This window comes from Falco cherrug, chromosome 14 (assembly GCF_023634085.1).
Source record: "Falco cherrug isolate bFalChe1 chromosome 14, bFalChe1.pri, whole genome shotgun sequence".
Taxonomy (NCBI): domain Eukaryota; kingdom Metazoa; phylum Chordata; class Aves; order Falconiformes; family Falconidae; genus Falco; species Falco cherrug.
Genome location: NC_073710.1, coordinates 17,080,619 through 17,106,678, shown reverse-complemented (window position 1 = coordinate 17,106,678; position 26,060 = coordinate 17,080,619). Strand labels below are relative to the sequence as shown.

Sequence of the window (26,060 nt, the reverse complement as noted above, 5' to 3'; positions counted from 1 at the left end):
AATTAGAGGTACGTTTGTATCTTCTGTCTGGTCTGCTTGCCTTCCTCTACTGTGGCTATCAAGAATCTCAACCAATTCACTGTTTTCTCCATTGGAATAAGTGAGTACCCAGCCAGAACAAGAAAGCTCTCAAAAGGCATGCCTTGATCCCGTGTTAGATTTTTCCCAGATTTGTGGGCACACAGAAGACATTCGATTGCCAGTATTCATAGTTTCTGAGTACACAAATTATGGCCACAGCTGTAGAGATCATTACTGAAAATTTGTTCATGACTGGGTAAATACATGAACAAATGTTAATCTGCACACCCGATTCAGCAACCAATTACGCACTCTTGCAAATGTGTCCAGTTTGATTTTTTCTTGCTTAGTTGGAGAGGAGATGCTGCATAAATCTTGTAGCCCTGTGCCAGGTGATGGGACAGTCAGGCAGAGACAGACAGACGGATCTGGGCTGGTGTAAATACACCCAGCTTCACTGAGCAGGGCTGGCTGTCGCTGAGTTACAGTTACCAGATGAGGAATCAGCCCGCTGTTTTTTGCTGAGTAATTAGGCTGGGCAGCCAGGGTAGCCAAACAAATACTCACAAAAAGCTGGTTCTGCCCTCCAGGCAGCACGGACAAAGAAACAGCAAAATAATAATAGAAGTTGTTTACTGGGTATGTTGCTGCTGTCTACAAGGGTAAGGCATTTTCTAGTTTTCTTGGGGCAATAAAGCTCCCAGCGAATGCTGGGCACACTTCTGCTGGCGTAGTTCTGGTCATCTTTGTAGGCGTCCCTCATCCTTTAGCTGCTCACAATATGGGCAGTCATTAAATCTTTTAAAAGGGAATTTGTGAGGGTAGCCCAGAGCCACTATAGGACTAAAACCCACGGGGTTTTTTTGTTTGTTTGTTTCATTTTGGTTTTGGCTACTTTGTAGCTTTATTGTGTTTATTGTTCCCTGTCTCTCAAACCTCCCATTGAGCTAGAAACTTTCAATAGCAAGAGCACAGAGTAAGTATCTTTAAAGGTACTAATATTCTTTTCCTCCCAGAGAAAAGACCCTAAGCTTTTTCCTCCAAGCATTAGAAGCAGCGGTAGGATTTTTCTTTGCCATGGCAGGGGGAGGAGGCAGCAACAGAGGAATTAGTATGGATACAATGAGAAAATAAAGGTGCATGATCTGTGTGTTACACTGCAGAAATGAGTCTTGTCTTTGGCCAGAATTGAGGTCAAATGACAACATCTGAGCACTGGGTGAGGAAAAGCAGAAGGTTGGACTGGAGTTTTGGTCTGTTCCTTGTGCCATAATTTAGGGAGTGCTGAGAAATCTGGTGTTAGATCTATTTCTGGATTTGTCTGCTGTGGCTCTAAGAGTTATGTTAGCTTTTTCCATTCTGCCATCTGAAAATGTTAATATTTAGGGGATTTTTTTTTTTTTCATAAAACCAGCAACAACATGGAAAATATTAACAGGAAACATTTTAGATGCTACAGGAAATTACAGCTGTGAAGAGTGTTTCATATTGTATTAGCAGAAGATTGAATGAGGCTTCTTGCCATCCAGACTTCTAAATCCGTGAAAAGGAGAAATGTCTCTGACTTCATGTACCTGCTCCTAAGTGGTATGGCATCTATAAAGAACAGGTATTATTGTCTGCTTTGCTTTCACTGGCCAGAGTATCAGCAGATACACTTACCTTTTAAGACAGCTGGCTTGCATAGATAGCTCTGGGAGTCCTGAATGTAGGGAATGACATGTACGAGTCACAGGTGACAATCTGCTATCCCAGCTGGAGCACTAGGCTGCGAGGGGTGTCAGCTGGACAAGTGCCTGGCAGGCAGTGCCTGCTTGGTCCTGCTTTCCGAAATGGAGGACAGTCTGTCCTCTGTCCCTCCCATCAGGAGGGGCAGTTGGTATTTCACAGTAACTCTCCTGGGACAAGCGGGCTGTGGAGCCACCTGGGACTCCAGCTCACCACCAGCCCAGACCTGGCAAGTTCAGAGGGGGTGATGAAGCTCCCTGAAGAGCCGGGTAAATGAAGCTATGCTGAACTTTGTTTTGTTAACATAAGTCTAGTCTGGTTATTTCAATATTAAATTTGCTGTTTCATAATTTATATCCCTCAAGCGTTATTGTGACTCACATCGGGTGACTGGTTTACTCTCAGATCCTGCCCATGTTCCTACGTACACGGTTTATTTTCTGACTTGATTGACCTAGAGAGAACATTGCTGCTGCATGAGCCTTGCCATGAGAAGATGATGTGCTAGCTTCATCCTGTTCGGAAATCTCCCTAGACTTCATGCACAGAAATAGCAACAAACTAAAAAAAAAACCCCAAACCCAAGACAAAATAAAACTTCAGGTTTTCTTAAGAAAATTCCACTACTTCGGAAAAGGCATAAAATCAGAGGTAACCCCTGCTGCTGCTGAGCCTGTCCTCATGCCTCTGTGAGTGTAGGGAATCAACAGAAGGGTGCCTGTGAGCTCAGCGGCTTTGTCCTGGTTGTAGTCTGGTACCAGGCACTGCACTGGAGCAGTCTGCCCTGGCGATGTGGGAGTGTGTACCGCTCTCGTCAGGATCACCTGCCCTCCCTGTACATCCACTTCCCACACCCACAGGATGGCATCAATTCCACATCTACTCATATCCACGGAACTGCTGTGCTCTGCAGTCTGCAAGGGGTGGATATACCTGATCTGCCTCAAACTAACAAATCCCCCTGTGCTTGGAAATGAAGCAAGCCTCAGAAGGGTGGAAAGTTCCCTCTTCTGAGATGATCAGATGCTATAATACAGTTTCTTTTGAGCCATATTCTGTTGGGCAGACAGCTATTGATGTGGTCCCCATTGTCACTTAGGTATTTGGTCTATTCATTATTTTCGTTTATATTGTTTATGAAAGCACCTAGAGGCCTGTGATAAGCAAATTTCACCGAATAAAATAAGCCAACTTTAGTAGGTCAATTAGCATTCTCCAAAGATCATACATTTTAGCAGGGAGTTCTGCAGTTTACCGCTGTTGTCTAAGGAGAAAATGGAAAGTAGACCCCTCCCCTCTTATACAGTGTCAAATACCAACTCTAAATTAGAATGTTACTTATTCTTACTGAAACTGGGAATTCACTGTATGAGCTGAGTAATCACAATGCCGTGCTCTGATTTCATTTCTGGAGATCATCCAATGAAAACAGCCTGGTTTTACCTACTGGGAAGAAATAGGCAAATACAGTCATGTCTCTAATATGTGTACACAGTATATCAGCGCTTTCCAGGTTGCTCGCTAAATGCAGCTTAAGAATGTTCTAACATACAGACAGGGAGATTTGTAATGAGACCTATCCAATGTACTTCTAGTGTCCGCTGTTTGCTTTATAGTTGTAAAATCAATAAAACTTAGGTGTACGAAAGAATATAGCTCAGTAATACAGCGACGCAGGCTGATGGAAGTTGTTCTGATGGTGAATTTATTTTAGATTTGAGCATTATGAGCTTCCTTCTTTCCCTACTTGCACAACTTCTACCTGTTTTATTTCCCTGTTCCCTTCACTTGGTTGTCCTTTTGAAGGAGTCCTTTGAGATGCTTTTTTCTTCTGTTTAAATTTTCTTTGATTCTTTCATGACGCCTCTCTGCTTAAAGCTCTTTGCTTGTTCTAGGTATCTTTTGACTATGTTTTCGCTACTGAGAATCCTAATATAAAACCAATTACTTAGGTAATGATGTCTGTCTCATTCAGAGAGACAATACAACATTTACATTCTGTGTGCCATGCTAAGATTGTGTCTTTCATCTCAGTTTACTAAGGTCAACCTGCCTGAAGTTGAGTCTTTACCTTTATAACTCTTCATTTGGAGTAAGTGGTCTAGTTTTTCTTCACAATTTCACTGACTTCTAGTTATTGGCTTGAAGAGAGCCTGTTGATGAGTTTCTGGTTTGCTAATTTAAGCTTAAACTTCATGTCATACTCAGCCAGACCAAGTCATGTGAGCTGCCTGTCTTCACAGTCTGCCTCGTCTCTGTTCTTCCTGTAGGCTGGATTTGTGAAGCTGACCTTCCCAGTAGGATTGCTGCCATCTGGACTCCTGTGTTCAAGATTCCAGATCCTGGGTGAATTCCAAATGCACACAAGGGTGGAGTATGGGAGGGACTGTGCTGGGGGACTATCAGATTTGCATGCTGGAGTGCAGGGGTTTGGAGGCTAGAGTTCCCGGAGCTTTGCCTCTGAGGCTTCGGTGGGAGTGGGCAGCAGGTCTGCCTGTTAGGGGGACCTTGCTCTGGCACTGCAGAGGGGGCCAGTGATTCTGGGGTCTGCAGCCCAGGTCCTGAAAGGTATTTAGGTTTCTGACTGCTATTGATTTTGGTGTCTTCCGTGGTGATGCAGGGATGAATTATTAATGAATCAGTGAAATTAGTGCAGCTCTTGTTGGCCAGAGTAGAAAAAACAAGCTAAAGGAGGGAAAGCCACTCTTGTAAAGATTTCCAGGATGACTGTATTAGTGCGGCAATGTGAAATATTAGTTTTCCCAGGGAATAAGGGACATAAATACCTAAAGCAGTTCTCACCCTAGCAAAACCATTTGATTATTTTCCCTTGGTTCTGATGTTGTTCATCAGCCTAGTCATACAGTGACTGTTTCTCTAAACCAGAGCTTTTCCATTACAGTCATAGATGTTTCTGCTTCCCCCCTCATTTGTTCACCAGTCATGCAAAAGGCATCATATACTACATTGCAATCCAAATATTCCATCTCTAGTGAGAATACATAAATTATTTTGATTTGTGATTGCTTTAGGCTCCGAAAGCTTGTCCTTTGATTGTGCCACAGAAAGCATCCTTACAGATATTGCATGCTACATACAGGTTGGAAAGGTCAACTTTAGCGGTGGCTTCAGAACTTAGTGATTCTCATCAGCGCTGAGAACCAAACTGAGAAAATCAGATATGTAACAACTAACTCTAGCCAAATGACACGGCTATATCCAACTGCTGATGCCACTTTTAATCCTGGAAAGTAAAATACCCAACCCAAGTCAAAATAAAACTGAAAACCAACTACCACCCTAAATCTAGTGAGGTTTTATCTGATTTTTTTTTCCCTGGGATATAATAAATTAAACATAGTATGAAATGCAAAAAGGTTACATTGAGACATATAATATTTGAAGGTTTAATTCATTTTTCTAGTGTATAAGACACAAGGCTATTAAATTTTTAAAGCAGTGATCTCCTCAAGTCCCTACTTTATGAGGGCTTTCTTCATAAAGATAAATGGTTTCCTTGCCAAATCAAATGCAGATTTGAAACAAATTAAGTTAATGTTCAACGGTACAAGGTAGAATGGATGGGGGAACTGTTTTATTTTGCATTGTAATAACCATATACACCTAAATCAATAGCTGTGGAAAAAAAAGGCAATAATATCACGTAACTGCAGGAAATGAAATATAGTGAGATGAAGGGGGGAGCGGGTTGCAGAATGAAAGGATTTGTATTGGAATAATGACATTTCATTAAAAAGGGAAGGAGTGCTATTGAATATAAGTCCATACCAGTAAATTCTATTTCTTATAATAACACTTGAGATGAGTTAAAGTTGCCCAAGTATTGTGATAAAGCATCTTGCTGGATTCCTTTCTTATATTATGCTGTAATTTTATGTTAAAAGAAAAATTTGAAATGTTAAAGAGGCAGTGCATGTTTTTTCTAAAGTGCTTTCTATTTCTCCTAATGTTTCATTTAACTTGTTATATTATCCTGTGCTCCTGCAATCTGAGCAGGAGGAAGTTTATCAGTTTTGCTCTTCTGTAAGCTCATATTAAAGAAACAAAACAAAATGTGAATCTGGCAGTGGTGAAAGGTATTGGATTGAGAGTCCTGGGGATTAAAGCCCTCTATTTATCTGCAGCACAGGCTCAGGCTGGTGAGTAACAATGCAGGCTGATAGCGGGATGAATCTGTCCTCTCTGCAATACAGAGGATCAGATTCTTAGCTGGTGTAAATCAGCAGCAGCAAGTGACAATACACTGGTTAATGCTACCGAACAAGACTGGCCGCACTCTTTTTCAAAGTATCTTAGAAATCCTTGTTCCCCTGGAGTCAGTGGCTGAAATTCCATTGATTTCAAGGAGATAGGGATTTTAACCTTGGTTTTTCTGTGTGTCAGCTCTGAAGTCTCCCTGAAAGACTCACCAGGTACAAAGGAAAATATTCCACGGGCTTTCCCTCAGTTGCTTCATTCTTTTGAGATTGCCCACAAAGGGACCTGTTCCACTGACTGGGCAACTGAGAAATGCGTGTGACTACTAAAAATCAAAATGATACCATACCGTTTGTGTCCCATGTGTCAGATCAAGTGGAGCTCATTAGAGGGACAGATTAATTTTGTTCTTTGTCATGAAGAGTATCTGCTGAAACACGAAATTGGGTGTCAGTGTGTGGGCCTCTCGGTCGAACCTCTACCAAGCGATCATCTGGAAAATCACTTGTAGTGTTAAGAGGTGTATAGGATTTTAAAGAAAGTAAGATTGACAGTGTCGTAATACCTTGATATCAGTTATACAAACATTTTGGAACATGGATGTCAGACAGCTGTCTCCGAGCTTCTCTCTACCGTTCCTTGTACAGTATGCACAGACTACATGAAATGGTTATTATCCCCTTCAGCAGTTTGTGAACCCTGTCTTCTCTTACAAAAAAATGTCATAAAAATGCCATGGCAGCAGGGTTACACAAGATAGCAGTAGAACTAGACCTGTATTTGTAAAGTAATGAAGAGAGGTTTTGGAACTTAACTGTGATTTACTGAGTTGTTCACTGTTGGGTACAGATTAAAGAGGAGCCCACCATCGTGAGGACATGCTATCTCTTTGGGTCATTCTCATGCCGTAATATCAAGGCTTCTACTTTCTGTGATGTATTTCTGGCAATTGCACAAGTCAAGCAATGTGTTACTTAGATTTCCTGGACTAATTAGACAAAGCAACTGTGGTCAGAAATGTATGAAAATTCAGAGGACATTCGGACAAAACTTGGCTTATCGTTTAAAGCCTTAGAAATTATTGCATCTTGTCTCCCTATCATAGAAGGGGCATTTTTGTGCAGAACTTGTGGCTTGAATTCTTTTGAGCAGATATCTGAACAATGCCCTGTGCACAGTTAAAGGATGAAACCCATTCTAAGAGTTGCAGTCAACGGCTCGATGTCCAAGTGGAGACCAGTGATGGAGTGGTGTTCCTCAGGGGTCCATATTGGGACCAACGCTGTTTAGCATCTTTGTCAGCAATGTGCACGCTGGGATAGAATGCACCCTCAACAAATTCGTGACGATACTGTCACGAATGAGTGGTTCAGGTTAAGTTGCTTAAAGAATCACCGTCAAAGATATGAGTGAAATAGTTTAATAGTACTTTCTGGGAGTGGTGCAGCTTCACAAAGTTCACTGGCAAGGTTTACTCTGTCTCTTACTACATAGAAATATCACACAAAGAAGAATACAATTAAAATTCAGCTGGAATGATTTACACAGAGACTGAAAATGTCAAAGGTTAAGGGAGACCCTCCCATTGAGTCGTGAGGTTCTGAGTGGAGTCCCTTGCTTTCTAAACTCTTAATAGAGCTTAGATGTGACTAGGTCTAATCTTAGTCTCGTATTTGGACAACAGTTTATATCTAAATAATAGCAGGAATAAGGGAAATCCTCCCATGGAGTCCCAAGGTTCACAGTGGCCCCCCTTGCTTTCTGTGCTCTTAGTAGAGCTTAGCTGCGGCTAGATCCAATCTCACTCTCCGATTGGGTCAACTGTTTGTATCTAAAGGATGTCTAAGGTTTTTGTTCGCAGTTTAAGGTTGATCAAAGGATTTTAGCAGCACTTAATCATTGACTAATTTATCATTTACAAAGTGAATCAAATAGGATTTACTTAAATTACAAAAGTGGCTTAACTACGGATTTGAAATGGTAATACTTATACTACACTTATTATGAGGTACCTAAATTAATTCACACACACACACAGACACAAAGGAATAGATGTATAGAGATATATATGTTCAAAGTTCTATACCTATGTGCTTGACTTGTTGGTTCATTGGTTTTAATAAGGACGAGCCAAGCTTTCTTAAGCAAGTTTCAGACCTCATTCAGTTTGAAGAGTCTCATCCCTAAGAGCACTCTAAAAGCATATATAACCGTACTTGAGGTTGTCTCAATTTCTTATGTTGCTTCAAAATAAGATCCAAAGAGGATCTCACTGAAGCAAACCAACTTTTCAGAACTGTGTAGTGCGAAATCGGTACCCATCTGTATCAGCAGGAATTGATATTGTTTCGCTGAACAATCCAGGGTTCTTACTGAACAATCTGGATTCTTACTGATATATCTTACCTGCCACACCGCGGGCTGCTCTTGTGCAGAGTGTCTGTTTCAGAAACAACATTTGTAGTCTCTCCTTTGGTAAGTTCATCATCTAAGGTGTCACCAGGTTTTTGCCAAGAGGCCAGGGGTGACTGATAGCATCTAAGGATTTGGCTGTCTCCCACTCAGGAAATGAGTGAAATGGGTGCTCAGTGGAAGTAACTATTTTTGTAAAAATAAAAATAAAAAAAAGGCAGGCAACCAAATATATCCAGGCTCTCCTGTAAAATGCCACAGGGAGTTTCATTTTAGAATATGTACGACTAATCAGCCTCTGATTTGTGCATTGCTATCACATTTTCTGGCCTCTGTTTCTTCTGGATAGGACACTTGGGATGTGATCCTTTCAAATTGCCTTTTAATTTTACTCCCCATGAAATTAATTATTGACAAGTCCTAGAATCTAAGCCACTCTAACCAACTGTTCATGGATTTGTCATGTACGCTTACCAGTAAAATTCACAAGTCACACTGTACTATAAATTATGTAAGTCAATTGGAGAACAGAAACAGGACTGGGTGGTTTATCTAAATAATAAACACAGTTTTAATGGTAAACATTCACTCTGAACTTTCCAAGAACATCTTGTAGCATAAAAAAATTTACTGCAGAGATTCTCAGGTAGTGATTTTAGATAACGGTTAAATATAAGAATTTCACTGTGTTGCAGGAACAGTAAAAAAAAAATGAAATATTGAATAAAGATTTTATTGTGAGTTATTTGCTCAGCTCTGTAGCACCATCAATTTTTTCTCCCTATATAAAAATAATGAAGTCAATAAATGTGTTTAGGTGACCTCTGAGACTTACGAAAAGGATGTTATGAGATGGGTGAATACTGGATACAGTATTTCATTCAGATGCTGACCAGCTGTTGTGGTAGACAATGCTGGCAATCCTACTTTTCACCACTGATGCTGATGCAAATTGGGTTTTCATTGTATATATATATTCTATCATAGTGTGGGAATGTGAAAAAGACTACTAGCCTGTCAGCCCTTCTGTCCCACCTGCTTATGCAACTGTGTGTAATTACAGGTAGTAAATTGGGAAGCCTGGTGACCGGTATGAGAGCCTGCCTACAAATTTGCCCAGCCATCGCCGGCAACCAGCCTGGTGGCTGAATTTGGCTGCAGCCAAAATACCCCTGGGCCTATCGTTGTCCTAATGACTTCAACGGGTATGCGGCAGAGGTATAAACGGTTACTTGGCTTTTTTTCCCCTGGAAATGTAGATTTTACTCAAATGCATTTATGAACATCTGGACTGTATCCTGACCCTGTCACCGTGGGCTGTTAATTGTTCCATCTCCTTTCCAAATGAATGATCCCAGCTTGCTGCACATCACGTCAGATACTAGCAAAGATTTGTTGTGGCACTGACTTGCTTGTGTATATTACAGAAAGGCTCTCATGAATCACAGAATGCGAGGGGATGATGCCAGGTGCTTTCCTTAGATGTGTGGTGCTTCTGTGAAGTTTTCTGCCTTGGTACCTGCCTTGTCATCGGTGCTGTGTTCACAGAAATGGGAAAAATATTTTTCAAGGAAATATACAAATTAGCACTTTAGGACTGATTCTTATGCAAATTTAATATTTATACTGGTTGTGCCTTTTTCCTTTGCGGGATGATGAAAAAGAGAGGAATTATGCGTTAACCTTAACAATTAATATGATGAGAATTCTTTGTTAGCTTAACCGCATTTTCTATATATTTTCTCTGAATTCAGTATTTATTTTCTTTTCAGTCTGACAGCTATTCAAAAGGAGGTGCACACCTTGTCAGTTACTGCATGACCTCCTTTGTAAATTGACTGAGAGTGTGTGATTTGCCCTGGAGCATCTTTTTTAAGTAATTAGTGTAAATCAGTCAATAGATCTGTGTTAGTAACACCTTAAAAATTGCAGTAGTTTGGAAAATGTTGCACTCTATTATACGTGCCATTGGTTTAAAATGTGAGAAAATTATCTGTTTTAAAAGTAGATCAGTAGTACTTTGATTATGCAGCTTTTGATTTAGAGGGCTTTATGCATTTATTCAGTAGGCAGTTGACACTGTACCTGCAGTGTTCTGCTTATTAACAAAGTACATTCAAGGTGTTGCTCCATAAACTGCTCACACTGAAAATAAGGATGTAGAAGGATCTTTCTGACTTGCATATGTGTGACTCCATCCAAACCAAAGTTGTCCACACTCTGGGATGTTCCAGCAGCTCTGTATGGTTTCTGTGCTATGCACTGACCCTCTGCAGTTGCAGAGCTGTGGTGGTGGTGACCCAACGCTCTTCTGAGTCTGGGAAGCAAGGGAAAGATGCTGGTTGTAGGCAAGAGACTGAGCTGAAGAAGGTGTTGGCTACAGAGGCAGTTTGCTTGGGGGTGAGGGATTTGTTAATCAAAAGGCAAGTTCCAACGTCCATTCTAGCTTATTAGTGAGTCACTCATGACTGGCAGCCTCCAGTGGCTGTTTACCTTCTTGGGTGCAGTTCTTTCATCCACAACTCATGGATGCTTCTTTGCCCCAACCAGTTCTTTGCCCTTTACTGAATTCTTGCTTGTGGAGGCCAGCCTTTTGGTTTGGTTTCTTTTTTTTTTCTCTCTCTCTCTCTTTTTTTTTTTTAAAGGAAGGGGGATATCATTTTGGTCTCTGCCTTTGTGAGATTTTGTGGTTTTGCAACTCTGTGTTTCTGTTTTCTTTTCAAAGTAAGTCTGCCCTTCAAAACCGCAGGGAGACTGACTCCAGTGAGGCTGACTGCCATGAGAAATGCTCTCAGAAGTCCATCTAGGAGCCTTTGCTCCTTCATATTCATATACTACAGTCCTCTTGTTTCTTACTTGTATGAATAATTAAAAAAAATATTTGAGTAGTTTAGAAAATTTAATCGTAACTGAAAACAGTCTTAGATCCTGAATAGGTAGCAGCTTTGAAAATGCTGGTCACTGTAGGTCTGTCATCCCCAAGATGAACCTTGCCTGCCTTTCTAGCTGTGCACAGAAACCAAGCTGTTTAGAGGAAAAAAGCCAGGTCTTATTATTTTTTTTTAAAGAACTGTAATGAAGCAATCGTAACAGCCCTTTAAATAAATACAACTTGCATTTACATTTTAACATGCACTTATGGGGTTTGTTTAACTTAATTTCTTTTTCACCCCATTTTAACATAATAGAAAGTCGAGGGCAGGCTGTCTGCACGCTGCCGTGCACGGGGCCCTCCGGACTGCAGCTGGCAGGGTGCCTAACGTTGTCACCCGCCTAGGAGAAGCGGGTTTAAGCTGCAAAGCCAACCATTTAGAAAGATGCATTGTTTTGCCCATCCCCAGATCGGAATCTTTGAAAGCAATTAAAACACAATTGTGATCAGAAATCATGTATACTCATCTCAGGCCTCGGCTGCGTAAAGTTCAGTGTTCCCTGGAGTCAGAGATCTGGGCTGGACTTTCAGGAGAGCTCAGCGTGCACCAACTCTTGTTGGAGAACAACGGGGGCGCTTCTCGAGATTGAATGCCTTTGAAAATCTGATCATGTCACTTTATTTATTTATGTAGATTTGTGTACGCACAAATATATACAACATGCCTAGAAACAAGCATGCACACATACATGACAGCTCTAGGGTCTGGTTTTTCAAAGGAGCCTGGGAGAATTCAGTGAGAGATGGGTGCCTAATTAAAATTCATATCCTTCCTGCCTTTGGCATAACTTAAACCTACAGCTAAGTTAATACCAAAACATGACTAAAGGGCAGCAGGATAATTCAGTAAAACCCACAAGACTCAAGCCAAGCAAATTAGCCTTCCTTTCACCAGCCTTACATTTCTCCGTTTCTTATTTTGAAAGATAGAAGAAAAATGAGAAATGAATGCCAAACATCTTTAAAACACTGCCCTTAGGTGGGGTGCTTTAGCTTGTCTGGGGTCAGGGCTTATCTCTGGTTATCTGTTTATATAGACAGCAAGAGGGGTCTGATTTTTGTTGAGACTTCACCGCACATTTGCACTAGTGTATGAAAACCATAGCCAGGTAACAGAGCACTTTCAGCTACTTGTAAAATTGTGCTGTAATCCGTAAAATCGTAGCAGAAACAGTGCATCTTCCCTCTTCGATATATTGCAAAACAAGCAAGCAAATAAACAAACCCCTTGGTTTAGGATTCCCCAGAACCTTGTTCCTTATCTACATGTACAAAAAGAAAATCCTGCGTCCTGGAAGATGATTTACCAAGCCAATAGTTTTTATGATCGTACACAATACATTTTACATTCCAGCCTTGCTCCCAGGAGGGAGGAGGGCACCCGAGTTCAACCCCTGGCATCTCTGCGTTATCTAAAGCGTATGCTCTAGACAGTCCGCCAGAGTAGAAAATGGAATACGTTCATAAGAAAGGCTTTTACACCACCATGAATCTGGAAATCTTTGCTGCCCAGGATATAACCTCAACAGGTAGTTTGGAGAAAAAGTACAGAAGATGATAATTTTTGTTCTCTCAAGACCACTGTGGGGAGGGAGGACTTTGAATGCCAATCTTTCCTACCCTGGGGGAGGGCCAAGTTAATTTGCAAACCTTGAACAGAATCGCTTCTCCAGGCACTGGATTTTAAAAGAAAGTGGCTGCAAATACCTTTTGGAGAGATGCGATCTCTCTCTTCCTGTTTTCCTTAGAAAAGGCTTGCAGGACAGAGCCTCTAAGATCTGTGTGAGAGGATTTGTAGTTGATGCCTCCTGCCCAGATTTGGTAAGAAATCAGTACCGAATCAGTCCTCCTGAGCTGGACTCGGATATGCAGAGACAGAACTTGCAGTATGGGGTGATGTACATGGCTAGGTGTGAGCTCACTGCCTCTGCCCTGATGTGTAGGGCCCCTGGAAGGGGTGAGAACCCGACTCACAGTTTTGCCCTTTTCCTCAGGGTTCTGCTTGAGTTATATCTAACCTGGGGCTCTGAGCCCCGAGGGGAGAGTTGGGAACTGTGAGGGCCAAATGATTTCTTCCCTCTTTGTCTGCATCAGCCTGTGCTTTCCTCTGTGCGTGGCTTTATTGAGTTAGAAAGAATGAATCCTAAACCACTTTCTTTTCCAGAACTGCTCAGGTTTACTGCAGTTCTCTCACTTACACTCTCGGATGGTACTGACAGTGGAGAATGGGTTTTTAATTAAAGGGAAAAAAGTTATTAACAAATACCTTACATCAAAGCGACTGGTCTCTAACCTAACTAGCCTAGGATGCTTGTCCCTGCTAGGTTCCTGGACAAACACGCTTCACCACTGTGATCTTAAGAGGCTGAAGTATCTTTCAGACAAGCTCATTCCTTAGACTTAATTAAAACCTAGTTCACTCCTTTATTCAATTTATGAGGCCTAGCCAGTAGGATTAAGCGATTACAGGCAAAAAGCTCCATTTGTGAAACACTCATAAGCTCAAGCTGCTAGACTGCTCAGTTGTACTCCATTAAATTAATAAGGAATGAATAGACTGATCCATTATGAATAAAGCTGTGGGGAGCCTCAGCATTGCCTCAGACTCTCTGCACACTCCTTAGAGAACATTTGTGCGAAATGATTATGTTCATATTCATTCAATTGGAATTCTATAAAAGTGGAATGCATAAATTACTCTAAAGATGGGGAGTTTATCTTAAACATTAACTATGTGTGTGAATTAATAAGACTATTATAAAACCATTAGCATTCAGTGTATTTACCTACGTATGCTGCATACCTAAACTAAATTCAACAATTGCTCCTAATTGTTATTCTTGTTGGGTGATCAAGCTGTGGTTCATTTTCCCTTGTAGTCATAATATTTATGAATTACAGTTTTTCCTGTTAAAACTTCTCAGTCCCCTTCCCCCCCCCCCCCCCCCCCCCCCAGCTTTACATTTGCTCCTGCAGTTTTTGAGAATATAGTAAAATACCGGACCATTAATGTATTGGGAAGTGAAAGATCAACAGATGCTTACAGATGTGTTGAAAGAAAACATTGAATAGCACCTGCAAACTTACGTGCTGTCAACCAAACCTTTCTCTTCCACAGAGTATTAGATGAGGAAGGATGGCAGTGACTCCCGGGTGAGTGTCCTCTCAGTCTGCTGCTGTTCTGCAGGACCCAGCACAGTCCCACTTTTGAACTACAGACTTCAGCCGCCGGCCTTTGCCATGTTGTGAACATGCACAGTCTGTTTCTTCTGGAAGAACTCCAGGTGACTTGAAAGGTAAAAAAAAAAAAAAATAAAAAATAATAGAAACCCCAAACAAACCTCAAAACCAAAATGGGGGGGATGGGTTGGTTAAAAAAAAAAAAAAAAAAAAAGGCACAGTGTTCAGAGGACTTGGCAAACAGGGAGTTAAAATCAGCTAACACGGTTTAGTTAGTAAGGTTATAAAAGCAAGTGCTCAAACAGCAAGTAGTAGGGGCATGCTGCAGGATGAGAAGGGCTCAGGGCTCAGCTGCTAGGGCAGGCACTTTGAGCAGGCAACTTTTCCTTCTGCCCTGCTTTTCCCTTTCTGTCGTTTGACACTTTCTGACAGAGCGACCAGAGCAGCAGACCCTATGGGGCTGTTGAGTTGATTTGCCAGGGACGGGGCTGAAGCAAAAAAGACTGCGTTCTTAGGACTGATCCGATGTGATCTCAGTGAAACGGCGAGGAGGGGTACCTAGGCACGGTGTTATTTTCCGTGCTGTTCCCGAGCAGGGCGAGGAAGTTCCGTGTTAACACAGGTTAGCTGGCACGTCTGACCTTCATTGTTCCCAGCGGAAACAGTGACAGTCTATTAGTCCTCCACAAGGGATATCACTATCTCACAGCAACTCTGAAAATCCCCCCGGACACTCCTGGAACAACAATAATTCTGCAAGAGTTCACACAGCGTTAGGGCTCTGTGAAATGTTTGCAACAAATCTTACCTGGATGGAGAGAGGGATGCGTTGGGAAGGGGGAGAGGGATGCTTCTGAACTCAGCTGCATTAGAGAGTTGACACTAACCTAGCAGGCAAGGCAGGCGGGAGTTTTGCAACAGGAAAATCTTGCTAATTCTCTGGAAATGAAACAGCCAACTAGATAGAAGAAGATGGAAATTAGTTTTTTAGCTCAATCTTGCTTCTGAAGTACAATATCAACCTCTAAATCTGAATTTTAAAGAAAAAGTCAAAGAATTTAAACTAGAAAACTCATAGGGGCTAAAAGCCAAAGAAACTGATTTTCAGCTGAACTCTTAGGGAATGGAGTGACAGAGTTTTAATACAGCTTATAGAAAGTAGTAGTTGAATCAAAGTACGATTGCCTTTGATACAAAAATAATGCTATGCATGAGTAAATAAATCTGTAGGTTTTGACACGTTGAGTGGCTGCTAAAATCCTTTTGTGGCTGTGCTTTAGAATAAGAGGGTAGGAGTAAAGAAACTCTTAGGCTGGCTACTGGATTTCTTAGACTTGATCTTCTCATCTTCAATCACGCTGTCCTTTCCACACTTTATACCTTTCAAATATCCCTGTACCTTTGGCCCGTAGCACACTTGGGTGGTATGTGCTGGCCTAAAATGGAGCACAGCCTGTCAGTGCTCACAAAGGGACAGGGGACGCCTGTACGCAGCTGTCCCGATCCAGGTGCCCTAGGAAGACTCCAGAATTCCCTAAATATACAGCACAGGCTATGGTCAGGGGTAACCTCTGCTTGCTGTTTTGCAGACCTTTCAGTGGGGACGTGTATCTCAAGACACAGAGTTCCTTGATGTCACTAGGGCCCCTGGATGGCTTAATCCAGGCTTGATCGAAAGGATTAATAAATGAATTCTTGACTGAGCCTGCATGTGAAGTCTGTATTGGAGAAAGGCTTACTCTTTGGCCCAACTCCAAGAGAAACTAATCATCATGAACTTCATGCAGATTTACGATTATTCTTTCTATAGAAAGGGTTAGGCCAGCACTCTCTGGCAGTAATGAAAAGCCTGCAGAAAAGGAGAAAGCCAAACATACACAGAGCAAACATTGTGTGTAGGTTTGTTTGCTTGAAATTCTTCCCTTGGATTTTCTACATTTTCATGGAAAACTGATGTGAGAGTACCATCATGTATTAAACCAGATAGAATCGTTATGCTCGTCTCAACACCGGGAGACAGGAATATCACACAGTCTTATTTTTTTCAAGGGAGATGATATCGCAAAATAAAGTGATAAGAAAGAAAGTTACCGTGATAGTATGAAATACGTCCACTGGCTGCCTTCAGCACAGTAATCTTTTATGTTCAAACCATTACTCAAAGTGCAGATTATTGAAATGCTGCTCTTCTGTGGCGCTCTCTTGGGTGATCTATGGAAGCCTGTGGGAGTCAGTGAAAAGAATCCTATCATTTCTGGTTGTTCCTTAAAAAAAAAAAAAAAGGTAATAAAATAATATAGCTATTAAATTGCAGTACACATACATGTGTGTACTGGAAATACAGTACGATAATAGGGGTTTAAAAAGGTGCTGTTTAATAATCGAATTTATAATAAACTTTTAGGATATGCAGGGGAAAAAAAAAAAGAAGAAAACCCACATCCTGCTCATCCAGGATTTGGGGCTTTCCTTTTTCTATTAAAAGTGGGTTGAAAATGGTTTTGTAATCTATTTCCAACACTGCATTTGCAGATATGCTTGGATTTGTAGGTTATCTCCTACTCATAGGATTTTGTTAAACAAGGTTGTAGAACAGTCATTAAAATGAAAACCAAAGCTTTGTCCCAGAGTTTTTCCTTGGTCTCGAGATAGCTTTTTTCTTTTTCTTTTTAATGCTAATTTTTTCACATTAAAACATAATTTTCCTGCTTCCTACACAAAAAGGACATAATTGGGGGACGGAGATAGTACAGGGGCTTTAGAATTCTTTCATTTTATAAGGCAACAGACCAGTGGTCTGTAAGATCTCGTATCTATCCCAAAAGAAGATTAAAATCACTTGGCCAGCCAGGCAGTGCAAGATGGCAACAATTTTTCTGTGATCCTTGCGCATGATTAGTGTATTTCTAGAACCATGGGGACTGTTAATCCTTGTGACTTAGTGACTTAGAAAGCTAAATAGTCTAACTACAGATGTTACTACTTTGTATATCTGCATTATTTGGATCTCATTAATGTGTGACATGGTTTATGAGCTACATGATGTGTGATGTGTGAATGGGTATACAAGGACAGGGGAGTGCCTCCCACTTGTGGGGCTGTGTAAGGGCTGAGTGCATTTTGTGCACGTGCAGTAAGGGCGAGCGTAAATCTCCTTAACTCAGGAGAGTTAGGAAGTCGCTTGCTTCTCGCCTGGCCTTGCCTTAGAGGCGAAATAGGATGTGTGGTTAAGGCACAGCAGCAGCTGATTTTATATTGCTGCTGATGGTGCTCCAGTTTCCTGGAAAATGCCTTAGTTCATGCTGGTGTGGCCATTCCCAGGGCACCAGGCAGCCCTTCTCTCCTGCAAAAGCTCTTGCCTCGATGCTGATGTCTGACCTAGCATTCTGTATAGTCCAGAATATCTGCAAAAGTGTTGAATAATAACTGGTGGAGTGGAAGGTGCTTAGTAATTGACTAAGCAGAGGAGGGTGGGCACCTCTCAGGGCAAGATTATCAGGACTCTCACCTGGTGTTCAGTGAGATGCTGCAGTATTAGGATCTACAGTGTAACGTCTGTTAGGAACAAGCACCTTTGTACTGCTTGGGTCCCCCCACCCAAGCTGTCATCCCTACACTGAGAGCTGTGGCAGCTCTGCAGGTCTTGGATGTGTTTGACGGAAAGGGCAAATAGCAATTTAACCCCTGCTCCTCTGTCACAAAAGTCGTCGTGGTGACGGTGATCCATGCCTGGGTATCATTTATTTTGGACATGCAATCTAATATCAACTTTTCGAAAGACAGATTTGATAAATTATAATAGCAGATACCATGGGTAATACCCACATGAGTATGTATGTTCTAGGTTACCTGGTTTTCCCGTGTTGTACCGATATGCATGGGTTTTGTGTGCTCAGAACCACCGCTTCCACCGTGCCTTGGAAACAGAAGGAGCTACTCTATATGGAATTGATGAGTCATTTCCTCCTATATTCAGGATAGTGTTTATTTGACAGTTTATCACGGAAAATTAAGCAAAGTGATGTTTCTAGTTTTGAGAGGAAGGAGACAGACCTATTTATTCTGACACTTTCTATAATCTTCTAGGGTAATATAAAAAGATTGCTTGCATTTCTTAAGATGCTGTGAGAATACAGTCCTGCTCACCTTCCTCACAGAGATCCATTTCTTATCTCAGTGAAGCAACAGGCAGTGAATAGATTTCTCTTTAGATGTATGCATTCCAGTGTTAACACATCACATAGGTATCTTCCCCCTTGAAAACAAGCACAATGCCAAAGAATAACCCCACCCATGCTTTAACATCACCAGAGTCCCAAGGAGGAAACTTCAGTAAACATGTTTGCTTTCTTGGATGTATACATTTAGAGTATATCATTAGCCTGGGCAACTACGGAGGCATAGAAACTCAAACTTAGTGCAATAAACCTCCCTTCCAAATGACAGTCCTCGTGAGTGCAGGCTGGGGCTGAGACAGAAGAAGAGGTATTTAATGTGCGAGGAGCCAGCAGGATTGTACCAGGAGCTGGCACCCTTCTCTGCAGTGCTCACCGCAGCGCTTGCTGAAATACAGACCAGTGGGAAGAGGGTACTGACCCCTTCCCTTCCAGACTGGGGCTTGAGTGGGGCTTCTGATAAATCATCTACTCTTAAAAAATATTTCTCATGAAAGCATAATGCTGCCAAGGCTGAGAGGGCTAAAGGTGAATTTGACAATAAATGATAGCTATATAACAGTCTAGGAAGAAGTTCTAAGATTTTCCAAAGTTTGAATAGGGATAAGTGGCCTGTTAGGTAATTTTCCATTTCTTGCAATATCTTGCCTTTTTTAGCCAATTTGCCCTCTCCTTACATGTTGTACTTTGGCCAGTTTCCCTAAAAGCCTGCTAGAAACTCAGCATGTAATAAAGTTCTGCAAACCAGATGACCATATAACAATGACTTTCCCATTTCCATTGCATCTAGCTCTGACTTCCCATGGTACCAGCAGGCTTATACTGGGTACCCCGCATGTCACACCAGTCCCAGTGTACTAATGGTCTGTTGTCCTGTGGCTGTATCATGAATTAAGGATTGAAGCTACACTGTCTCTTTTGGTATGCAAGCATGTAATTCCAATGAGCAGTATCCCCCACAGAGTAATAAACTCTTTAATAACAGTAATGTAGCAACCACAATAATGAAAAAAGTGATTACATTCTACATAAAAATATAAAAGCTCATTTGATCCGAAGGTCCCCAGTGGCACATTACCTGGACTTTTATTTAAAATATAACATCTCTTACTTACATCTTATTCAGGTCCTTTGTTAACACTAATATAAAACACCAGTAAAATTGTCATTGGAGGAATTTAATAAGGAGTGGGTATGGCTCAGTGATCCATGCTGCTAATTCTGAGTCCTTCCATGAATCTAATCTAGAAAAGCACAAGATGCTCTGCTTGAGTGTTTCATTAGTGAACCCCACTTTGCATATGCAAGGCAGATAACAAGACACCTTCTTAAGAAGTGGGGCTCTTTCCTAAGATAGGAATCCTTCTACAAGCCCAGAAGTGTCATGAAAAGTGAGAGTCCATTCTTGTATTTTTGCTTCATATACTTCATTCATGATGATTTCCCTGCAAATCCAGGCTAACTCCAGAGATCTAGAATGACACCAGGGGATTTTCTTCCATGTGTATGTCGAGGCATCTGAGAGCAGAAGCTGGCCAAACCCTACTCTATAATCTACCTTACTGTATTTCTATTGTACCTAATACTGGGAGGAAAGCAACCCTGCTAAATATTGCTTGCCTCCCAGTATAGCTAGTATAGACATTACTGAGCCTGTGGGCAGACTTCATAAGGATCTGAATTCCAGCGGCATTTTTTTGCGCTGTCCCTTCTTGTAATCTGTACAGCTGAGCAGAAATATATTCAGACTTTTTCCATTTCCTGCTTTTTCTGTCGGTACCGCATTATTTCCTACTGAAGGCTTGAGCCTTCCTGTCATGTCACTGAGGAATGAATCCCCTGCGCTGCACGTAAGAACACATGGGCAGCCATTAGTCAGCAGCCAGCGCAATGGATGCAGTTTTGTTCTAGAAAGTGCGCTGGCCAAGATGGTCAATAGAAGGATGGAGGTTTTAATGGGAGTTATGTTCTCAAGTCAGAGACAGACCTGAAGATTTAGAAAGCGCCTTAGCAGGTAAAGTGCATTAGCAAATCCCCCTGTGGGGTTTGGCAAGGGCGTTGTGGTGAACTTCAAGGTCGTTATGTGAAATCAGCTTCTACCTCCCTTTGTGTGGGAGCTGTCTGTGTTCTCAGAAGCCAGGGGCCCACCTTCATTTCTAAGTGTTCACATTGCTTTCTATCAAATGGAAGCAAACTGGTTTAGGTAAAGAAACACATTACTTCTCAGTTTTCAAGTATATCAACATATTGATGGCCATCCCAGGAGCTCCCTCAAAACTTTGTGTGACCGTTTAACATCATCACCCCTTGCATAGAATCATAGAGTCATTTAGATTGGAAAAGACCTTTCAGATCATCACGTCCAGCAGCTGGTGATCACATGGAATATATCACATTGTTGTAAGCCTTTCTAACACTATCCTTACTCCCACTCTTTGATCATATCCACTTCTTGTCTCGCTAGATGTGCATGGTCAATCACAGCTCTAGGGCAAGGGTTACTCCTGGGTTTTAATATGCATGTAGGCATGTAATGCAACAAGACTGGTGTTTCTGGGTGTTAACGCAAAACAAATACCTAATGGTAATCAAAGCAATAGATTGCCTGAAATAGATGTGGTAAAAGGTTGTGCCTTTTCAAAACAGTATCTGCAAGATATCCTTTTACCTGAACAGAAGGTGAAAAGTCCCTACGAAGAGAGAAGTCATGTTGCAAAGCTTTTTTGTGTTCTCTTCCATGGAATTGACTGCAGCATCACCCATGATTTTAAAATACCTTTGTTTTTCAGGTGATGAGCCTTTTAAAAATAATATTGCCTGGGTAGCCCTAGTGAATAAGAACTGAGGGAGATGTGCTACCGTGCTTGTTCTCTTACTAGTCATTGACTGGAAATGCTCACAAAAAGAATAAAAAGTACATTTGCCTTGTTAATACAATTTGTATTACATATTCATAAACCATTTTATAAAGCTCCCAAGGAAAAATTCAATTGTACTGAAAGCACATAATGGTAGAGCGGCCATACAGAAAACAGGCAGCATGTTACAGAATTAACTGCACAATGAATGAAATGCTATGTCTATAATAAACCCATTCAGATATAAATTATGGGAGAGTAGATGAAATGTTTGTTAAGCAATAAAGCTTGCAACCGTACATGTGAAATTGAATGGGATTTATCATAAAATATTGTGAAGGATACAGGCTGAATATGTGTTACAAATTGACTGAATTAAAAATAATCCAAGGAAAGCAAGCTTTTGGGAGACTGAAAATTTTAGGAAATGAGTTCATAAGCTGTTTAGCTCTGACCCAAAGTCCCCTGGTGCCAAGAAAAAGAGAGACAAGAAAATAAGAACAGAATAATTTTTTAGAAAAAGAGAGACAAGAAAATAAGAACAGAATAATTTTTTAGAAGACCACAGTTATGTTGTCTTAATTTTAACCTCCTAAATTTTGTCAAATAATCAGACTCACTAGTGAAAAAACAGCATCTCGCTGGAGTGGAGGGCAGAGAATTTGGCCCAGCAGTGTTTGGTTAGTATGATTTAACAGTGGAGGATTTTTTTTCCCCCCTGAACTATTTGTCTCAGTAAAGCTGTTGTACTGAGGGCAGGATAGGTGACATTTTCGTTGGAACTTAAAGACATACACGGTATGCTTTCCCAAAAGACCTTACCCGATATCTCAACACAAACAACAGAGTTGCTAAAGAACATTCTGCGGGATCCCATACCAAGCCTGACTGAAGTCCGCTTCTCAAAATTACATAGCCTACACTTTGGCTTTTGTTACTTCCAAAAATTGACACTACTTACAGTTTTTACAACATGATGGAAACATAGTACTTATGAACAACAACAACAACAAAATCACCAAAACCTTGAAATTAGATTTAAAAATCAAATAGATGTTTATAGGATAGGATATAAAAGGCGGGTGGGATGATTTCCAACCACATGGAAACATAGGATGACCTAAGAAAAAGAGGGAAATCGGAGCTGTAGAATCTGTGCCTGAGAGGGTTGAGAGCATTATCCCTTTTCTTAAGCTTACCTAGATGGTTTTTAGGTCATCCCTCTCCTTTTCAAGCAGTGAGTAATGACCGTTTCTCAAAGTAGTTAAACGTATACAAAGAAGTCTGGAAGCCAGAATACAAAGTGGTGGTTCTGTAGGATCTTTGAGATGGTTGTTCTGGTTTACAGATGGAGGGTTCTGCGAGCAGGCTGAGGATGAGTGTAGCCATGTGGCACAGACATGGTTGGCATGGTCCTTATGTGCCTGCTGACCTGAGATCCTGTTTCTGCTGGTGTGTTTCACTGTGGTGACATTGCCATAGGGTTTGTCAGACCGAAGGAGTAAACACGTAACTTCCCCCTGATTAACACACCAGACTAACCAGTAGATTCGCTTTAATCTCTTCGACCATGCAGCCTGACAGAATCTTTTTTGGTTTGCCTCTGCTTGCTGATTAATAAATGAAGGGATTCCCCTCCTCAGAGCCACGTGTAAAAAGCACTCTGAGTTGTTATCCAGCAGCGTTTTAATTTCAAGAGGTAATGCTGAGCCATTTCAGCGGAATGGGAGCTGCTGGACCATTATTGCAGAGCTAAAGATAAATAAATGAGGAGAAATTAACTCAAGTAGACTCCATTTTGCTTCCCTGCCAAATGGACGTAGTTTCCCCTGTATAAGATTCTGTGGACTTTTTTGTTCCCTCTTTTTTTGCTTGAAAAACCACACTGAGTACAAACATACACCGGCATCCCGCAGTGTATCAAGAGGGGCTGGTAATCTTACCCTTTTAAGAAATGTGGCATGTGCCCAGCACTTTTGGATTGCATTTTATTTGTAGGAATAGAGGCTATGAAAACTCTTCTTTCCTGCCGAGGAAGGAAAGCCTGTTAACTTGTCAGCCTGCATCTGAAAGGCCAAGGGTTCAAAGCTGCTCATCAGTGTTGGTTGACATTCCCCCTTAGTGCCTTTGGAAGTATCAAGTTTGCCAGCTATTGACTGCATTGCTGAGTTATCTGTTGTATAAGCACAATTTCCATAAAAGACATAAGGCCGGGGACATGTTCACCATGCATTTTAAGACATGGTTGATTTGATTTTCTCATTCCTTTTCTTCTCTAAACATATTTCTCTCAAACAGTAAACTGTAACAACGTTATTGATTGTGTTCTGCTGGTGGAGCAATAACATCTATTTGGCTCTTTAAATTTTTTTCTTCTTAATGATTTTCTCAGAGGGTGGAAAGAAGTAGAGGAGGTGAAATACCTTTGTCCCCTAGAGATGAGGGCTTTCCAGTTGGGACCAGCAACATGACAATACAGGATCTGTTAGCACCGTAGCAGACCAGGCAGAGCCCCTGAATTTGAAATCTTTCTCTGCACTTCAGTGAGAGGTTCAGGACTTCACATCTAGACCTTAATGTTGAAACACCCTGTTTTTCTTCGATTAACTACTGAATTCTCACATGATTTGAATAAATCTGGGGGACAATTCTCTAGGAGCACAATAATTATGAAGTCAGTTGAGGGGAAAACCAGGCCATATATAATCAGCCCTGGGCAAAGAAAATGCATCAGGTTTTGAAATGCTGAATGCAGGCAATTCGGCAGAAAGGGAATTGTGGACAGAAACACGACATTCACCTGGTAGGACAACAGCGAGGGTGTCTCAGTCAATTCTGTCTTTTTACTGTTTCCTATGTTATTGCAAGTGAAGAGGTAATATCACTCAATGAGGCAAATTTCATTCTTAAATACATGCGCATAATTATCAGTGACCTTTTATATCTGAGAGAGAATTGATTTTTATGAGAGCTCTACCTCCTGCTCTTAGGGCAGGGTCTTGCCCAATTTGTTTTACATGCTCAACAGACATTATTTGGATGAACCAATCATGAGGACTGGCTATTATTGATAGATCTTCCAGGAAATATGTGAAAGTTAAGCAAAAATAAATAAAACATTAAATTAACATGAATATGTTTTTTTCCTAATCAGATACATGTTTCAGTAGCTCTTGCTAAAGTGGCAAAATCTAACCAGTGGGATGCAGTTGATATGAAAGGTTTATTAGGAAAAGCAATTCCACAAATCCATTATACACAGGGGAATATTACTCAGGATAAACTAATCTGGAAAAAATAAAATTATCCTCAAACAAATATTTGTCTATTGCAAGGTGCGCAGACCTGAACCAGATCTTCTTCTAAGGCTCATCAAAATGTTATAGTAATTTTTTGCTATTCGGAAACAGATCTCATCCTGAGGAACTGCCAGGTTTTCTGACACACCATAATAAGAGGTCAAAGGACATGTACGATGCCCATTTAGCAGGTGGGAGAAACAGGGAGTGCTCAAGCTCGTGTGTCCAGTAATTTTAGGTGTCATGTCCTATGTCCTGCCGAGTCCTGCGTCTCTGGAATAATCTCTCTTGGGCACAGGAGGAGCTCTCAGCTTTCTGACTCAGATGGAGGACTGCTTTGTGTCTTCCTAAACGAAGGTCCAGATCATGGTCTGGATGGTTGACAGTGGTGCGGTGTGTGCCAGAATCTCCCTCTGGCTTTATGAAAAGCGGTAGGTGCTCTGCGCCTACATGTCTACTTGTTTACGCAAAAAAAAAAAAAAAAAAAAAAAAAAATTGGCTCCCAAAATTAACGAATGCTTTTCAAGAATTTTGTCCAAACAGTTTGCTGCAGTGAGTCAGTGGCAGAGGTATGAATAGAGCCCAGGGCTCCTCACTCCTGGCCCCGTGCACTAACCACCAAGACCATTTACTTTTCTAGCCAGGGCCAGAGTGAAGATGTGAAAATACCACAGGCAAAATTTGTTTTGTTTTGTGTTTTTTTTCTAATTTTCCACTCAGTTTTGCAGACTCAGGAGGTTTGGTTAGCTCTCCGTGTTGAGCAAGAGGATAATATTGGCTTTGCCGTGGAGTTTTTCACTTCTAGATGTGTGAAAGATGAGTCTTTCCTATTGCTTTCCCCACTGACCTCTGCTTGAAAGTGAGTGGAGATGTGTGGAGAAACTGGTCCAGAAGGAGGGCTGAGCAAGGGGAGCGCAGCCCACCGCGGTCGTTGGCAAAGGGAGCAGAGAGGATGGGGAGAAGGTGGGGGCCAGGAACAGCAGATAGTCGACAGTCCTGGTCTGGGCTGTTGATTACATCCTCTGGTGATCCAACGAGGGGATCAACAAGCCAGTTGCGCCCAGTCATTAGCAAAAGGCATGTCTGTAATTAATGGCAAAGGGCCTGTTACAATAAAAGGCATGTCTGCCTTCTGCATTGTGAAGCCCGCATAGGGCTGCAAAAGACGCCAAAGAAAATCAATGTTAAGCAGCTTGTATGGATTTGTGCAGACCTATACAGTGCCAAAGTCCAGACA

At 41.4% G+C, this 26,060-nt stretch overlaps 1 long non-coding RNA gene across 1 annotated transcript in view; it reads left to right on the top strand.

Moving 5' to 3' along the window:
- Window positions 1–15,284, top strand: part of LOC129737391 (uncharacterized) — a 59,179-nt gene extending 43,895 nt beyond the window's left edge. The window contains exon 3 of the long non-coding RNA XR_008735167.1: window positions 14,430–15,284. This is a non-coding gene — a long non-coding RNA (uncharacterized LOC129737391). The remainder of the gene's footprint in view (window positions 1–14,429) is intronic.
- The last annotated feature ends 10,776 nt before the right edge of the window (window positions 15,285–26,060 follow it).